This window comes from Cyprinodon tularosa, unplaced genomic scaffold (assembly GCF_016077235.1).
Source record: "Cyprinodon tularosa strain WSP-4 unplaced genomic scaffold, ASM1607723v1 ctg463, whole genome shotgun sequence".
NCBI classification, from domain to species: domain Eukaryota; kingdom Metazoa; phylum Chordata; class Actinopteri; order Cyprinodontiformes; family Cyprinodontidae; genus Cyprinodon; species Cyprinodon tularosa.
The window spans coordinates 403,071-416,563 of record NW_024039189.1 but is presented as its reverse complement, the minus strand read 5'-3'; positions in this window follow the sequence as shown (position 1 = coordinate 416,563).

Below are 13,493 nucleotides of genomic sequence, written 5' to 3'. Positions count from 1 at the left end.
CTTTAACAGTAATGGTAAAACAAATTTTTTTGTAAATTTTCCTTATCAATTAGCTGATTAATTAATATAAATGATCCTGATTTTATTGTTGCTTTCAGTTACTGCTGATTTATAGGTTCTAACATGTTAATATGCTTTTACCGGTACCTGCATGAACAGTCATCACAAAAGCTTTGAGTTAAGTTCAACGTCTTTAAATTAATCTAACAATTTCATTTTTCCACTAACATAAGTTGAAGTGATATGAAAGGAACAAGAACGACACAGCATGAATATGTTTTTCAAGCTAAAAAGTCCAGAATTGTGTAGGGATTGTAAAGTTTAACGCAGTCAGACCATCTCCTCACAAAACTTTTGGTTTTTACTTCATTGTCTAATAGAGAGGAATTATATATATTTTTAACTGTGCTGGAAATTGTAAAGTTTTGCTGTTAATGGTGTTGGCACTATGTGCTTTAGAACTCCGAAAAAACAAATCAATTATAGAGGTTTTTACTTTTTTTCCGACGTCCCGCAGCTATCTAAATGTAACTGAAATCTTTTACTTGTTGCCAAATAGTGGTCATTTCCTCTATTTGAACCATGATACCCCCTTGGTATAAATAAATCCTTAATCTTCTTTCAATTGGAACAAATTAAATTGAATTTTTTATTTATTTATTCACATTTGATGATTGGCAATAATATATATTTTAGAAATAAATACATTTTTTAGTCTTCTAAATAAAAAAAAAACCCTCTAGCCCATCAGAACTCAAACTACAGTTTTCACCTTGTTTAATTTTTCTCATTTTGTTCTTGAATCTGAATGAATTGGAAACAGAAAGCAGATTTGTGTAGTTTTAAGATTATTTGGGTAAAATATAACAAAAACATTAAAACACAAAAAACAACATTTAAAAACAGGTTTCATGTTTAAAATGTATAACTGAGTTCTCCGATCCAACGCCAGAAAATGTTTCTGTGATTCATTTGCTGAGACATCTGCCTCTGACTCGACTCCTATAAGCTTAAGTGTTTAGAGCAAAATTACATTTAAATTAGTTGTTTAATAGAAGGCAACTTGCAAAGGCACCTTTTGCCCATAAGTTTTTGGCGTACTCACCAGCACCTTACAACATTTAAGAATTTTCCTTTTTTTAAAAAAAAATAAAAAATAAACTGTTTCACCAGATGTTAAGTGAACATTTTACAGCTGATGTTGACATTTTTGAGAAATAGTAAAGAAAAACACAAAAAAGCTGAACTCTGATTTACACTGTATATTTTACACCCATGCCTTTGCATGGTGCCTCCTAAACGTCTCTGAGTTATACAACCAATTCCTAAAAGCTTATCTTCAGGGGCAATTTGAAGCACTTCATGGGCTCAAAATTAATATTGCCATGCTACTTTAAAAGAAGTCAAATATTTTATTTTGCCTGCTTGAAAGCATCAGTAAAGGTATGCCGTAATTTACTACTTCTTCTGCATACTGTCTTTTCCAGTGCAGTAGTAAGTTGAGGAACACTAAAGGAACACATCACATGGTCTGATCTAAAGAAATTCAAGAGTCGATAAGAAAAAATAAAAGTCAATGACATTATAAAACCAGAAGGCTCCGGTACTCCAGTGACCCAGAGTAAGATTCAATGCAAACAGAAAAAAGATGTAATTATGAATTATTTTAATAATCTTTTTTCTTTTTTGAATGATGTGAACTTTTGTTGGACTGGAAGGCCAGGCACAGTAACACTTGCATACAAATATGCAACAGAAACATGGGTAATATTTGTTATGGATCTGTCCATCGATCAATAGTTTCTGTGCAGAAATTAGTCCGAAAATAATTAAACCTATAAGAGACGATTTTAAAGTGTCATAAATCCACTTTTATTTTTTAACTTCAGGCCTTATGTTGTTAACACGTAAATAAAAACATAAAAAACAGATATAGAACGAAATATCTTTACAAACATATAGAAGTGATAACTTTTTCATAAGATTTCAATAAGCTCATTATGGTCTCCTTCTGTAAAATATACTTTTTTCAGTATTTGGCCTGGCCTGAACAACTTATGCCACTAAGGCCATATTATTAACCCTATTATTTTACCTGGCGTCAGTTTTCCCCCCACATGCCTCACACACTGTGGGGAAACCAAGTAGCTACTGATTGAGGCAAGAATAGTTTTTCTTTTAAATATCACAATGATAATAATCATAATATCTACATATTTAAGGACATAAGCAATGCAGAAATACTTGCTCAATTAGAAAATGAACCTCTCTCCAGCCTCTGCTGACCAACAGAAATGTTGAAAAAACTTTGCAATTAGGGCTGTCAGAGTTAACGTCTGAATGCAGATAAATTAAAGACCTTTTTAACATCAGTAAGTTATTTTATATGAAATTGAAACATGTTTCTATATATTTTGGCCCTCATCTACACTGCTGTTTGAATGTTATTTGGTTTTCTGTTTCAGACGTTTCTACTGTTTCTTAATACATTTTGGAGACAGCTGCACCCTGTCCCAACTCCTACCCACCTCTCCTCAGTTAGAGGAAGAGAAACAAGCATAATGTTTGGAGCTCTTTTTCCCCCTATGGTCAAAAAAAAAAAACATAGTGAAGAAGGATTTCCCATGCACTTATCCTGTCATGTTTGTGGCGCTGATGACTGGTTTAATTATTCATTTCATTCACCTGTCTACTCAGAACAATTTCTCTCTACTGCTCATCTGATCCACCTGCTCCTGTCTCCATTTATACTGCTTGCTCCCAGTCACCAGGGCCAGATAATTTTTCTCCAGCCTGTGGTGAAAGTGTTTTTAGCGTTCCTTAGTGTTTCTAATTATCTGATCCTGTCCTGCCTTATATCCACTGTTCGGATCTGGTTGTCTAACCTGGCTTCGGACTCCTGTTTGTTTTCCATGGCTGCAGCATCTGGGACACTCTGGACAGTGCCCGCCACATCTTGTTGGTAGCCCACCCATTGGATTCTACCATGTTCTCTGGGCACGGACTGAACTTGTAAACCAGATTACATTCATAATCTTCCTCTGTTATATTTACATCCTAACTAACCTGTGTTTCCTTTCTGCAGAGTTTCCAGTGATAGACACCCTAGCCGCTGCTACTCTGATACATCAGTTTTTAAATAAATGCTTTTTGAGTAATCCCACTCTATGTCTTGCCTGACATATCCACGATCAAAGAAACATTAAACTTCTTAAAAAGTGATTAAAGACATAAGTAAATAAAACAAAAAAATATGAATGCAAAAGACTAATGATAAATGATTCAATGTTCAGCCTTCAAAAAGTAAAGACTGAGGATCTAAATGGTCTTTCCTCATTTTAATCCCAGTTAAAGTCTGCTTTGGCTAATTTTCCTCCATGATAGGTAAAATACAGTTATTTTTTGTGGAAGTGTGTGCACCATTATAGGAGCAAAATCAGTTAAATGCTTTTATTTCTTCTCTTTTTCTCTTTAGTATATTTTGAAATTATTTAGCTAAATAAAGAGAAGAAGAAGGCACCACAGAGTATTTATGCTCCAGGCCATTTCTTTGGCACTGTATCTGATCTTATTGTTTATCGGAAGTGATGTCATAGGGGTTTTTGCAGGTCAGACTTCCATTTTCTTGTGTAGTGGGGGAATCCTCTGTTCTGCTGTTGTCATTAAGCTCAGCTCCAGTTTGTTTTGGTGAGTGAGTCCTTTTGGAGCCATGTTTACATGATAGCCATGATCATTTAATGCTGGATAGAGGTACGGACAAAAGTCCTGGCACGTGCCCTACACTTCAAAAAGGTTCCTATATGCAGTAAGGTAAAATTTAAAAGAGATGGTACTACATATCGTTGCGTACCAGCCCACTTGAAATACAGGTGCTGACCCAGAATATCACAATGATGCATTTTACAGTTCCTCAAAACCTTTTGAGAAAATATTCTTTGGACTTATGAGACAAGTATGGGACTTTGTAGCATGTGTTTCTTTTAATTTGGAGTAAACTAACAGAGCATAACAGAAAGAGGACAACAAGCATGGTGGTGGCAGTGTGATCGTCTAGGACAGCTTTGCTGCCTCAGTACTCAGAGGAAACTATAAATTTAGCTCTCTACTAGAAAATGAAGACAATGAAATTGAGAATAATGTCCAACCATTGTTATGCTAAAATTTGGTTGGGCTATAAGACAGGGAATTATCCCAGTCCATCAGCAAGGCTACCTAAAGAAATAGAAGTGACAGAGTATGGATTACTAATAAGAACTAAACCATCCAATGTAGCTGAATTCCAATAATTATGCAAAGAATTAGCCAAACTTAATAATCAATAAAGTGGTTTTAAAGACTGTGAACTGACTTCTAAAGAGGCTATATAAGTTAATGCCACAAACCTTTTATTTGAAAACATTTAAGTAACCCATAACAGAATGCAATTAGGAAAATACTTCCACTGCTGTATATGTTAATTCTTTGGGAATTTGTTAAAAACTTGATCATGATAGTTATTGCTCAATATTATCTTCTGAAGTAGACAACTTACAATATGAAGCTGTGGAGATGTCAGGAATGGGGGAATAGGTTGCATGTGTTTTTCATCAACAGACTCTTCAAATCAACCACTTCCTGAAGCCTAAATCTTAAATATATTGAAGAAAGATAAATGAAAAATGTAGAAAAAACTATTCAGTTTATCCAAGCACCATTACTGTATTGTCATTTTACCTCCTTATATTTTATCTTTTGAATTTTATTCTTGTCTCTATATATTACTTTTTTTTAAATTTTCTTTTACCGGAAAGTTTCTCTTTCTCATGACCATGAGAGCTTTGTACAAGAATTCCAAAGTGTCTGGACTGTAAACTGCAGAGCCTTCTATCTGCTCAGAGAGTTTACTGTGGTTAGCATCTCTGCTGTTTATTTTTTCACTCTGATGACACACGACTACATCCGCACCAATCACTTCCTGGTTTGCAGATGACACGACGGTGGTGTGCCTCAACAGGGACAACGATCAGGACTACAGAGAGGAGGTGGAGCAACTGGTTGGGCTTGTGGAGAGATAACAGCCTGAATCCTGAATGTGTAGAAGACGAAGGAGATCATCATCCACTTCAGGAAGAATTGCCCTAACCACGTCCCACTGCTCATCAACAACTCAGCTGTAGAGGTGGTCAGCAGCACCAAATACCTACTCACAGACACCTCACCTGGACTGTAAACACCACCTCACTAGTCAAAAGGTCACAAAAGCGCATGTACTTCTTCTAGTGGATGAGGAGAGCCCTCCTGCCCCCATCTATCCTGATTACTTTCTACAGAAGCACATTAAAGAGCATTCTGACCAGCTGTCCCACTGTGTGGTGTGGAGGCTGCAGCGCCTCAGACTGGAAGAAAGTGAGAAGAGTGGTGAGAGCAGCTGAGAGGATTATCGGGGCTCCTTCCCTCCATTAAAGCTGCAGTCTGTAACATTGAGAAGAGAGCAGACTTCGACTGAAAATCTGAAGAAAAACAGGTTTCACGCCACTTCCCCACCCTCTCTGCTTCACTCATGCCCCACCTCCAAGCTCCACCCCTCTCACAGCATCTGCGCGGCTACCGCATGCGACCAGAAGCGTCCAAGCAGCGTACGAGGCATAGAGTGTGAACCGGTAAGAGCGATAACACTCACCTCCAAGCAGCTAGATATAAGATGCTCGTTATACCGAAGTTTGACGTGTAAGCAGTTGTCGGCAGGGGCAGTAAGGGCAGTTGCTCTTTCGCTGTTGGCTGTCGCTCCGCCATGACTTCCACGCGCGTCCTCCTGACTGCGGGGGCGGCAGCGGCAGGTTAAGCGGTGAAGGGGGGGGGGGGGGGGGGGGGGGCGGGTGATTGACACTCCATCAGACGCTCCTCTGGCTGTGATTGGTTGTTTTGACCCGTCCCGGAATTATTCTTTCCAGATTGAAATACAGGCAGTATGCGGGACCAATTGAAGCAGTTTTTTTTCACAGGTTACATATCACATGTACTGCTGTCTGGGCATAGGGACAGTTTTAGCCAATATGTCAAAAAAGTGATTTTTAAAAACTTACAGACTTCAGCTTTAAACACATTTCATCCCAGCAGTGTGAGTCCCGAGCCCGTTATATCATCCAACTGATTCTGCAGTTTCTCCCCCACTGCCATCAGACTGCTGAAATGTTGAAAAAAAAAAAAAAAAAACTCAAAATGTCACAGACTTTGCATCTCACTGATAAAGCCAAACCAAAAATACTGTATATTTGCACCATATATATAAATGATCTGAACTTACATATCAATGCGCTTTTTGCACCATGTTTTTCCTCCCACACTGTTTACATTTGATCACTGCTGCACCTTATGGAATGGAAATGTTAATTTACTGTCTAAAAAGCTGTACTAAATGCTATTTTGTTTTATATACACAGAGTGTATACAAAATGACAATAAAGGTTGTCTAAACCTAAGATGAGTGATGCCTGCGCAGTCAAAATAAAGAACTCCAGGATCACCCTGACTCATTACCTCAACATCAGTTCCTTGGTTGGTCACTGGTGTCCTGCTGGTCTGCAGAAATCCACCAGCAATTTAGTTTCTGCGCATTGAAGACCAGCCAGAACTTCAGAGATGAAGAGGCTGAGGACAGACCTGTTGTTGGAACACTTGTTTTATTATAACGGGGAATAAAGATTTTATTTTGTCTTAACCCCAAACTGAGACATTTTATTGAAACCAATGCCCCCTTGCCATCAATTGCAGCTGTTTAAATCACCCAACCAGTCAAGGGTTTAATTTAATTTGTTAAACCCTCAATTTATCCAATCAAATTAAATCAAGGGTTCAAAATTACATTTTATCATGTTGATCACTGTATTTGGAAGCTTGCCGGGAATATCTCCATTGCTGAAAAGGAACAAAGCTGTTTTTTTCACCTTGATATCCAGAACAACAAACTCAGCCAGAAGAGGACTCAATGCTGCATCTCATCTACAAACCTAAACAGAAGCAAATTAGAGGTAGAGGAGCAAATAATCCCCATTCTTCAATGTTATTGCTCAATAACTTCACTGAGATGTCTGGGTTTATTTCTTGGTCTTAAATAACTCATCTGATCTTTCTCAGTAATTTTTATCTAATTACATTTTTTATGGGAAAATTCAAGGATTGTTCTTTTGTCCATATTAATTGGCTCTCAAGGAAAAGTGGTAATGGGTGTTTAAAGCATGAAAAATGGTTAAATTGGATTTGGTTTTCACGTTGTGTATCAGGACTTATAAAAGTGTTTTGATAAAGAAGAAATTTCATGCTAGTTCTGATTAAAATGGCAAGCCTTGACTGAGAATGTGTGTGTAAGGGGTCAGAGAGAGCCGGGTCTCACGCTGGGCTTCATGTTTTATACATCACTGCAGTGATTAAAATGTAATTAAAACACGCAAGTGTCTTTATACCAAGCCTTCTCTGTCTCTCACTCTCTCTGTCTTCATTGAATATATAATATCTTTTGATGCAGATAAGGATTTACATTTCTGCTTGTTGTGCTAGCAAAAAGCAAACAATGCAACAACAGGGACAAGGGAAAAGGTTTTTTTCTTGAAGTAATCAGGGTTCAAAAACGTTGATACTCTGCTCTTTGTCTTCATTTTATTGAACAAAGACCATCTTTGTCTTTACAGGCTGATATCAGTTTTATAATTACCATCTAAACACTCTCATTTCCTAGGCATTGATGAAAAATTATCCCTTCCCTGTTAGTAGTTAAAAAGATAAATAAGTGCTAGTTTTCCATCTATAGATGTCATCCAAAAAAGTCTAATGAGAGTTTTGACTTTCAAATAACATTTGAATGGAAATGGATGAGTTCTACAATCACATATATCATTAACCAGACCAAGTTCATGCTAATAAATGCCATGACCTGATTGCATTTAGCCCTCAGTGTCAGGTTTGAAGAGGACCCAAATGCAGAGACTGAAGCTGATGTGTTTCTTGTAGATTTAATGCAGGATTTGAGGTAACAGAAGCAAAAGTCCACAAACAAAATACAGAAAACCAAAATCCAGGAGATGTCAGTTAAAACAGGGCAGAGAAGCAACGAGGATCCAGCAAACAGTAACTTAAGAGGAGAAGTATAAATGGGAGACTGAACAGAGACCAGGCTAATCGGTGCAGAGACGCTACGGTTGAGAAGAAGAAGAAGCTGCTGTGGCCGGCTGTTGGATTAAGATGTGCATGGGGCGGGTTACTAGTGAAAACAAAGAAGATTGGAAGAGGAAAAAAAAAAAAAAAAAAGGAAGAGAGTAGCATCAAAAAATGAGAAAAAGTGGGAAAAGCAGAGATTAATTGAAGGGAAGTCCAGTTTGAAACAATCAAGTGATGAACAATCTAGTAGAAGTTCCATGGAAAAACTAAATGATTACAAAGTCATATTCAAACTAGTTATTCAGGGAGACTCTCTTGCAGATTGGAATCTGGTGCAGTTAACAAAAACAATAAACAAACTTGTAGGAGAAGTCCAAAGAGCTAAAATACTGTATAGTGGAGACCTGTTAATCAACTGCAGAGACAGCGCTCAAAAAGGTAAAGCCATACAGATGAACAAGATTGAGGGGAAAGGAGCTCAGTGCAGTTTGCTCGAGAACAAAAGGATTAGCAGGGGAGTCATTGGAGGAGTGCCTCTAAAAGTAACTGATAAAGAAAATCTGGAAAACATAAGTGGTGCAAAAGTAAAAGAAGTGAAATGGTTAAAAACAACAAGAAATGGAGAAAGGTGTGATAGCTTATATGTGTTAATCAAATTTGAAAAGAGTGGTTACTGAGCAAAGTTTTCCTTGGATATATGAGCTACAAAGTAAAGATGAACAATCCTCCGACTCTGAGATGTTATGAAGGCCAAACATTTGGTCATATAGCAGCTGTATGTAAAGGAAAACAAAGATGTGGAAGGTGTGCTGGAGAGCATGAGTATGGAGAGTGTGGGAAGGAACATAATGCTGCGTATCATGGTTGTGAAGTGAGCAAAAGATCTGAAGAGATAAGAAAAGTGAAATTAGAGTTTAAAATAACTTATGCTGAAGCTGCAAAAAGAATCCCATCCCAGACAGAAAACCCCAAACCAACAGTGACCAAAATGTCAAGTTCAAAACCCGTGGAGGTGCCCAGCCTCATTCTGGCTTTTACGTTGCACTTCCACAGAGCCACGGCATCAAGGTGAGGTCCTTCCTGCAGTCTGTCTCTGCGGGACAGGTAAATGGCCATCTTTGCTCCGCTGTTTTAAAAATGTAAAAGCCGGGCCTTTGGCTTATTTCTTCTGTTTTGGGAAACTCCTCCTATAAAAAGAGCGTTTGTAAAACCATCCAAAAACACTAAAAACACTAATCAAAAGGCTAGAAGAAGAAGAAGAAGACCAGGCTAATCAGCAGATTGGGAGCAGGTGTGGACAGAAGAATCTAGACGGGAGCTAGGAGAAGGACACTGACACAAGAGGGATACAGAAGGTAAACAGGAAATACATAAGAATTCAAATACAACCAAAAACAAGTAGAATAACACATAATGCAACTAAAACTAATGAAAACTCAAAAGAAAACTTAAACAGAACCAAAACCATGACACTAAGGTCATCTTATTGATGCACTCTGATCACTTAGGCTGTTTCTCTTATTATTGTTGTTCTAGAATGTTGTTCGAAATAGTAGGAAACATGTAACAGTGCAGATTTCAGATTAAAAAGAGGTATTCTGTTTTTTTTATTCACACCACAGCACTGAATTTGCATTGACCTGGACTTTTAATGGCATTTTAGCTGCATAGCATTGTGTAATCTAGTTTTATGCATATTTATAACTACATTTCAAATCTTGTTTTGAAATGTCGTGGTAATAAGTCACTGCTCTGACTGGTTTGGATTATTCACACAAAGGATATTTCCAAGTATTTTTCCATTTCCTGTGGTGTCCCACAGGGCTTGTTTCTAGGGCTTCTGGGATTTTTTTATGCATCTACCTCTCCTGGGCTCCATTTTAAGAGCTAACAAATGCACCTTTTAGCTTTATTTTGATGACTACCAGATACATTTTCCACTTGAAAGAAAGGAGTCCTATTCCATGTAGTCATTGATGGTGTCATTAAGAATAAAGACTATGGCTAAATCTTTACTTCCTTTACTTCTAATGCAGAAATACCAGGGCTTTGCTTCTTAGTCCTTGGATCTCCAGTTTGTAATACTCTTGAATCTCTTTCTCAGTAGATTAAATCTAATGCCACTAATCACATCTTGTTGACAGTGATTTCATTCTTGTCTGACATTAGTTCAGTGGTAAATTATACATTTTTTTCAACCAAGACAACTGGCTGCATTTTCTTTAAAGGCAGGATTTTAAATTCGAAAGATGCTTTACTATAACTTTCTATATTATAGTGTTTCACTGAGTTCCCTATTTAATCTTTGTTGCACCTCTCTTAATGTACCGAGGACATGGTGGAAACGTTGTTTCTGTTTATTTAAGTTGTTTTTTGCTTTCTATTGTGTTTCTGTTTTAATGCATACACATATATGTTCAACAAAATGATATATCCTACTTTGATACTATGTTAATGAAGTTACCTTTAATGCACCTTTTAAGTGTTATTATGGTCAAAAGAGTCTCTCAGGGATTGTTCCAAAGTTCAAGGGTATTATGACTAACATAAACTACTACATTTTAGATTGTTGGCAGCTGTAGTTTACTATTAGATGACCGAGTTGGAATCTACCTCTAAATTATGTAATTAGGGGAAACTGTGAGCATAGCATTAAAAAAAAAAGAAATTAAACCTCAAAAATCAGCGGTGAACAATGCAAGAAGCCTTTGAAGGGGTTAGAGTAACAGATTGTCCTTCCTGTGAGTTTTAAAATCTGACAGATGTGAGTTTTAAAATCTGAACTCATTAAGAGATGCTTTTAATAAACCAGGATCAGTAAACTGGATTTATTTTTCATCAAAATTAAGACCAGTCTTTTACTGCATGGTAGATATTGGTAATTGGAATTAAAAGAGCCTTACAGCAAGATAAATTAATAGACATTAGTGATTAAGAGATGGGATGGGATAGACAAAAAATTTCACTTTAGGAGGGTAAATTTGTCAAATAGGTAGCAAAGAAATAAAAAAAATAAAACTAAAGCATTAAGCATTGAAAAAAACTTATTTAATTCAACTATGCTCTAACTTGTGTTCAATAATTGATAACCAGCTTTCTCAAGATTTTCCGTCTCCAAAGGAAAGAAAAGAGAGAGCAGGTTGTCTGTCTGTATTCTCATAGGCGTGGTTTCACTTTTAACTTTACTTATTTTAAAATCCTAGTTTCAGCCGTAAATGTCCCATGATTGCTGCAGATGTTGTCATAGTTTCACCTGATTAAGTGAGATCAAACAGCACTTCCCTAACAGTGCAGCAGTTCATCCCAAATCCTCAGCTCTGAGCTGCAGGTTTCTCTTCACACGTCAGAGTGCAGCTTCTCCCAGCAGGTGTTTAACTTTTACTTTTCTTTGAATTAATCTATGCCTTTTAAATTCTTACTAAAATCCCATTCATTCATTGGTGGAGTTGTTACCTTTGGATATTAATCCTCCCCATCAGCCCATCATATGAAATGGTAAAGTTAGGCCTTTTGTGAACACATAATAAGTTAACAGGCTCGGTTGCACCAGCTGTTACAGAGACACAAAGAAGAACATTAGAATTATGATTATATTTCTTTTTATGAGAGATGTCTTCAAATGTTCTTAAATCACTCTGAAAACAATAACCATCACAAGCATACATCTTTAAGCAGATCATCAATCACTCCCTTTCACCCTCTCTATTCGTGTAGTGCTCCCTCTTGTGGACACTTGAAAGAAAAACAACCTGCATCTTTCCAACTACTGATAGTATCCTCATCATGTATAAATAGTAGCTTGAATAATTTAGGATTAAATGTAAAATAGGCATGCATTTCTCTATTTGAATATGATTCATATTGTTTAATGCAAATGTTTTAACCTGCATCTGTGACTAGAGCACCAAATTGTGCATACAACAGCAGCCATTCAAAATGACCCTTCGCCCTCAAACTCCAGCCAAATGGAAGAACACTTCCCTGCAACTCCCAGCAAAATCCCCTCCAACTTGCAGCCATCTGGAGTACTGAACAGCCCCCCTTCCTGGACCTGCATATTTTTTTACATTGAATCATCCTTTCACTGTATTACAGGGTCCGACCAGGCGACCAGGAGAAGGTGCTTCTCTTTAGATATTATTGTCCACAAATCATGACAGAAATAATATCTTTGTACAAAGATTGATGTTTAAAAAGGAATTGTAAGGGACCAACGAAGATCAGCCAAGGGCCCATCCAGGAAAGTGGGGAAATTTTGAATGGCTACCACTGTAGAGCTGCAAGAGCAGAAAAAAAAATTATCGTTACAATTTAGTCCACAATGAGTTCCTATCAAGATATGCTTAGTCTTTTATTTACAGGTTACAACGGGGGCCAATATTTAATTAAATGCTCTATTAATGATTCTAAAAGAAGAGCAACGGAGTAAAATAAAATTTCAAACTCAGCCCACTGATGAGTCGTTTTGTTTTCAGAATTTGCTGAGGGCCTTCCATGTGATCCCCGAGGACCTCTTGGTGCCTGTGGGCACCACAATAATGACCCCTATGTTACAAAGTATTGTTAGACCATCATGATGGTTGCTCTTCAAAATATTTTACAAATTAAAAAAAGGGAAAAATTTTGCATGCATCTGAGTATAGCCCATTTATTTTAACGTGTTTTGAAATTAAATTTTATGACAATTTCCAGCTTTGAGTATCTAGACTAAAATACCTGCTTATTGTTCCTTAAAAATAAAATCAAGCTCAGATCAGGTAGATTTTGCAACAGACAGGATCTGTGTTTAGGGTCAAGAACCTCTGCCTCAATCTGAAGTCTTCCATCCTGGTGGTGGTTTTCCATCTGGGATCTTTATCATCTGATCACCTGATCCTGTCTCTCCCTGAGAAAAAGTCTCTCATTTGAGCAGTGGGTCTCTTAAGCTCCTCCGGAGTTAGCATTAGCCTCCTGGCTCCTTCTCCAACATAGTCTCCTCCCTCTTGGTCTGTGACTTTACATAATCAGCTATGTGTTCTAGGTTTCAGGTTGTATCTTACTCTTTCATAGCTTTTCCCACACTGTGGGAATTTGTTTTCAGAAAGGTGATTTGGTTCCCCTGGATTTTATTTTAGATGTCAGGAAATTAAATGATAGCCACTGTGATGGTTTACCAAACAAAATCCAAACTAACTAGTTTGAGGTTTGTGGTTGAGACATGACACAATTGGCAACATTGAAGTACTGTGAATACTTTTACCTAAGGTGTGGAATAATTCATCCTAAAAAAAGGTTAATGTTCAGCTGTTGAACCTATCATTCTTTTTGGCATTTATTTCCTAGTGTTTTTGAACACCCTACCTATTATTTAAAAATGCTCATTC